Source organism: Oryctolagus cuniculus, chromosome 10 (genome assembly GCF_964237555.1).
Source record: "Oryctolagus cuniculus chromosome 10, mOryCun1.1, whole genome shotgun sequence".
Taxonomy (NCBI): domain Eukaryota; kingdom Metazoa; phylum Chordata; class Mammalia; order Lagomorpha; family Leporidae; genus Oryctolagus; species Oryctolagus cuniculus.
In genome coordinates, this window is record NC_091441.1 from 84,280,283 (window position 1) to 84,286,316 (window position 6,034).

At 44.0% G+C, this 6,034-nt stretch overlaps 1 pseudogene; it reads left to right on the top strand.

Annotated features, from left to right (window-relative positions):
• The first annotated feature begins 1,380 nt into the window (after positions 1 to 1,380).
• LOC100338652 (spindlin-1 pseudogene) lies at positions 1,381 to 3,328 on the top strand (annotated as a pseudogene).
• Positions 3,329 to 6,034: the final 2,706 nt, after the last annotated feature.

A 6,034-nucleotide genomic window follows, 5' to 3' on the forward strand; every position in this document is an offset into this window, starting at 1 on the left:
AAACTCTTGGCTCCCAGCTTCTGACTGGCTGTTGCAACCATCTGAGCAGTAAACCAGTAGATGGAAGATCTCTGTCTCTGTGTCTTCCTGTATATGTAAGTCTGTAAGCTTGCCTTTTAAATAAATAAATGAATCTTGAAAAAAAAAAGAAAAGCCAGATCAAAGGTTCTTTTTTCTTTCTGTTTTTGGTGGTGACAAGGACTCCTTTGGGAATCCTCATGAGACCCACGGATTTTCTCCTACAAAATATTTATATGTAAAGAATTATATACAGTTTCAAAAGCCTGTTGAACTCCCAACACTATCCACTAGAAAATACGTGGACTCTACGTTAAGAAATCTTGAGTAATATATTTTTGAAAATAATAGTAAATCCAAATATGTTCTCATATTTTCAGCTCATACAGTTTTCCCAGAGATTGATATATTTATGGATCTGAGGATCTCCCCAGCAATGGCTGGAACACTGATTCAAGTGACAAGAAAAAGCTTTTATTATGTGTTTGGGATCCTCGTGTCAGATTCTAGATGCAGAAAATAACTAAGAGCTGTCTTGTGGTTGTATTGGAATTTTGTTTCTCAATAATTTTTGACATTTTTTTGCATGGAAACTTGTCAGGTCAAAGTTTTAACTGTATTAGTGTAGGAGAAATTTAACAATCTAGTGGAGTTAATAATATAGGTAAAAAATGCATTATCTGTGTATACATGTGCGTAAGTGGGGAGAGGAGCATAAAAAGATATGCCAACAGAGAGGCAGAGATGGACACACATATTGTGACAGAGAATTAAGGATTTTCCCCCTAAAATCCACAGTTGACACCTAATTCTCAATGCAGTAGTGTGAAGAGATGAGGCCTTTAGGAAGTGACTAGGACATGAGGTAAGGACCTACAGGAGTGGGATGAGCGCTCCATGAAAGAGGCCCCGGGGAGGCTGTTTGACCCTTCTGCTGCAGAAATCACCACCTATGAGGCATGGTTCTCACCAGATACCTCATGTGCTGGCATCTTGGATCTTGGAATCCTCGTCCATTGTGCATAAATGATCCTGTTTAACGTATTTTGTTACACCAGTCCTAGCAGACTAAGTCAGGTTGGTAGCAGATGCACAAATACAAGAGACAGAATTAGAGGCAGAGTTTACAGGCCACGCCCATGGGTGCTCTTACCTGTTGACTAGTAGTTAGGTGCCTGCAATGTGGTTTATCAACAGGACACAGTCATGGCGGCCAGAAACGGTGGCTGGCGAATAATTAAACTGAAAGGCAGCTTCTGCTTGGTGAATTGTTTCTGGGTTACAGTAAAGAGATCCAGAGTGTGGCCGTCGGCGCCGCCGTCGCAGTTTGGCGGGCGCAGTGCAGTGCGCAGTGCAGTGCGCATGCGCCATGGTGGCTGGCGGGGCGCGCCGAGAGGGCGGAAGGCGCCTTCCGGGACCCGCGGAAGCCTGAGGGAGCAGCGACGGACCCGCGGGGCTGGCAGATCGCGGCCTTTGTGAGACCGGCAGCGTGCTTTTGGCTTCATGGAGTTTTGTTGAACTCGCAAAGGAAACATTTGTTTAGTGGATTAATGAGAATACTGGAATTCTTTGGAAAGTTTCAGATGGGAGGATATTGAATTTTCACCCTAGTCCAGAGGTTCTGCTCACTTAAATGCAGATGAGTGAAGACCCCATTCGGAAAGACACCTGGCCAGCGGTCCAGAGCTGATGCAGGCCCTGCTGGAGCGTCTGCAGACAGGGTGAAGAAGCGGACGTCCCACAGAAAACCCAGCAGTGCGGGGCGCAGCAAACCTGATTTCCAGCCCCGGCAGAATATCGTAAGATGCAAGATTCAGCGTGGGTGGGAAGAGGGGAGTGCTCCTGTCACCCAGTGGAAAGGAGCCGGCCTGGACCAGGTGCCTGCAAATCCTTCTTTGTATCTTGTAAAACATGATGGATTTGACTGTGTTTATGGACTTGAACTTAATAGAGATGAGAGTCTTTGCCCTCAAAGCTCTCTCAGCGACGCACACTTGGAAGACACAGGGATTGGCCAAGCAGTGGAGCGTATGTTGGAGGCCGAGGAGGGCTCTAAAGATGAATCGAGGGCAATGGTCTTAGCCTGGGCGCCTGTCATGAACGCGTGGTTTTACATCCCCTATGAGAACGACCCTGTCCTGTACATGTACCAGCTCCTAGATGGTTGCAAAAAAGGCGACCTTCGCGCCATGCCTGATTCTAATGATTCACCTCCAGCAGAAAGGGAACCAGGAGAAGTTGTGGACAGCCTGGTAGGCAAACAAGTGGAATATGCCAAAGATGATGGCTCAGGAAGGACTGGCATGGTCATCCAGCAAGTGGAAGCCAAACCATCTGTTTCATCAAGTTTGATGATGATTTCTGTTTTTATGTCTACGATTTGATGAAAATATCCTAGGTGTCACCACGAACTTTGCCAAATTTGTGGAACTATTAAATGTATGTTGTAGACAAGAAGACTTGATTGTTTTCTGGTTTAATGAAAACTTAGATGTCCTTGCAAACCCACCATTTCTGCCAGCAGAACTGAATTTGTTCTGAATAGTACAGATGAGAACACGAAGCATTTTGTGTAAAGAGAACTCCTTCTTAGAAGAACTCTGTGTGGAAGGAAGTTACAGGCAAGGTTGATAAAAGTTAAGCTAACATCATAGTCATTTAAACCCATAATTGTTCTCAGTCTTTTCCTCTTCACTCTAACACTCTTTTTCTGCTGCCACAATGCAATAATAGTTTGGTATTTTTCTTGTTACCTTTTTTTTTTTTAGATGTATGTGTTTATACCTACCTGTCTATATCTTATATCTGTGTGCATACTTACACACACACACACACACACACAGTTTACAGTGAGAGATACAAGTGTACACATACACCATTGGCAGTCCTTTCTCTAGATTGGGATGGGGGTGATGTAATTTTCTCCACTTGAACAGGAGTGCTTAACCCAAGTCTGTCATATTTATGATATTGCCGTTCTTTATTTAAAATCAGATTTGGGCACAGGAAGCACATAAGAACATTCAGCTTATTTTGAAAGTCAGAAGTTCAGAACATCTTTTCCATCTGGGGACTTGAGACACTTAACTCCAAATAGGAGCTATGTGTGAGCAGTTAATGGCCACCTCAGAAGTTCACTAACTGGTGATAAATCTAGGTAAAAGGCTGCCTTTGACTCTAAACTTTGCAAATGTTTTGTTTACATTTTAAATCTAAATACTTTTAGGAAAGCCCAGGTCCTTGATCCACACAATACAATTATAATGTAGGTGTGTCCTTGGTCACACAATACAATTATTATTATTTTTTTTGACAGAGTGGACAGTGAGAGAGAGAGACAGAGAGAAAGGTCTTCCTTTTGCCGTTGGTTCACCCTCCAATGGCCGCCGTGGCCAGCGCGCTGCGGCTGGCGCACCATGCTGATCCGAAGGCAGAAGCCAGGTGCTTCTCCTGGTCTCCCATGGGTTGCAGGGCCCAAGGACTTGGGCCATCCTCCACTGCACTCCCTGGCCACAGCAGAGAGCTGGCCTGGAAGAGGGGCAACTGGGACAGAATCCGGCGCCCCGACCAGGACTAGAACCCGGTGTGCCGGCGCTGCTAGGCGGAGGATTAGCCTGTGGAGCCGCGGCGCCGACCCAACACACAATACAATTATAATGTAGGTGTGTTTTTTGGACTGCATATTTGGTCTGTTATTTGTACAAATCAGGAATTTGGATTTTAGTTCATGGATTTGAAAGGCAACATCCATTGGTGGTTTGTGTGTACATGGTTAGTTCATGGGATATCACTGTGCTTTTATATTAGAAATGTAAGTTTTAAAAATGGTGTTGCCCAAACTGTTGAAATCCTTACTTAAGGTATACTAAGCTGATCTTCTGTATACTAAGATAATCGAAAATGAATCTTGATGTGAATGGAAGGGGAGAGGGAGTGGGAAAGGGGAGGGTGGTGGGTGGGAGGGACGGTATGGGGGGGAAAGCCATTGTAACCCATGAGACGTACTTTGGAAATTTATATTCATTAAATAAAAGATAAAAAAAAAATGGTGTTGCCTTCTAACAAGTTCTCTGGGATGTATTAATTTTTGTCACTACTATTGCTATTATTTGTCAGCTGTTATTGCTGATATGATCATGGTTAGAGACCTCTTTCCCCTTGCTGGTCACTTTAGAATGTTGGACAAAGAATGTTGGACAAAAGACAGCTTAATGTCTTAACACCTATTTCTGTGGATCCATTCCCTTTCATGACTCCTAAGGATTTGCAGAGTGGAGATGAGTCACCTTAATAGGTCCAATCATCCGTTTGCTATGCATGTGAAAGCAGCCCTTAACTGGAGTCCTTTTGTGGTTTGTACCTGCAAGATCATTAAAGCTGAAATAGAACTGCAACTGTGGTTGGTTAACCAGTTGAACAGCTGGTCACTTTGTTCTGGAGGATCCTGGTGGTTTCACAGCCAGGAGAAAGGCCAAATGTGAAGCCAGTCTCATTTGGAGACTGTGAATCTTGCTGCAATTTGGGCAGAACCTGAGGGAGCACGCTGCCAGTCAAACCCAGAGGTTTGAGTCAGAGTGGGCGTGACCTCTTGGGACCATTCCTGATGTTAAGAGATTGTGTGATTTCAAGGGCTAGCTGTGCATGGTTTCCTTGGTGCCTGTTTCAGCGTCCCCGAAGGCTTCTGTCTTGTGCTGTGGGGTGTGAACCACTGCTATCCCTCCTGTAGTCACTGTCTCTCAGTCTCTGTCAGCATCTGAGCCCAGTACACAGAGCCTCACCACAGGCAGCCAGGGCTGAGCTTCTCAAAGCTGCATGACCCCCGCCAGACATAGATGCTTCTTGGGTGTGATTAGTGTCATTCTGCAGCTCTGCTTTGTGTTTTACTGAGGACTCTCAGGAGTCCTGTCAGTCAGTCCCCAGTCTGAGCGTAGCTCCTAGAGCCCACATTGATACGTGTGCCACCAGAGTCGAAATATGAACAGTACAGCATGCAGACAGGGTGCAGAACATTCCGTGGTGACTTTGGGATAGAAAATGAATTTTACGTAGACTATCCCGAGGGTTGAGTCAGTTCAAACATTTCTAGCCTGGCCTGATACCTTGCATTGTGGTTTTTCTGCAAGTAACTTTAGTGGCTTTAATATACCCATGATTTCCTGGTCCACAGAGGAATGCAAAGGACAGTGACAACATCGATGATGCCGATTATGATGTTTTCAGTCACTGTTCTATTTATTGCCTTTAAGGCTGAGGGATGGGCAAGGGTTTTTGTTCTTGTTCATTCCCCTCCCCACCCTATTTTGCTTCGTTTTGGTGGTGTACACCATACTTAACAACACTGTGACTAAATCTGCTCTCGAGCCCTTGTATCTTGGGCTTCATTTTAGGCTCATGTTTTGGATCTGCATTCATTGCTTGCATTTTTCAGGTATCTGAATGTTGGTTCCTTGTTTTAGGAATTCAACATTAATTTCCAGAATTATCGTGGGACTTGTGACAAAGCAAGAGATGAATCTATGTGTGAAATCTATTGGCCTTTCTCTTACCTGCTGTAGTATTATTGTATGTGTGTGTGTGTGTGCATGTGTGTGATGTCATGCTGCTATCTAAAACTTCAGAGAAAAATCTTGAAACAGACCATCCTTTTTTTGCATGCTGTCTTCTAAGTAGGATGGTAACGATATTAGGTTTTTTGTTTTCTTTCTTTTTATTTTCTTTCAGTTTCCTGTATTTTTGGCTTACTGTGCTATTGTAGTGGTCATAGGATAAAAATGCACTGGTGAAGAAAATGGAGTGCCAACAGAAGGCGATTTTCCAATTGTGTATGTTATGCAGCATTTGAAGGGACTGTGCAGTCTTTAAAAGTCACAGTTACTTCTCAGTCAGATTTCCTTTATTTTTTTTCCTTTCTTTTCTTGTTTTATCTGCCAAACCCCAAAGTACACTGGGATTGAATCTCTGAAACTGTAGACCCATAAGAAGACTGTTCTGATTGCACAAATGGTGGTTCCTGAAA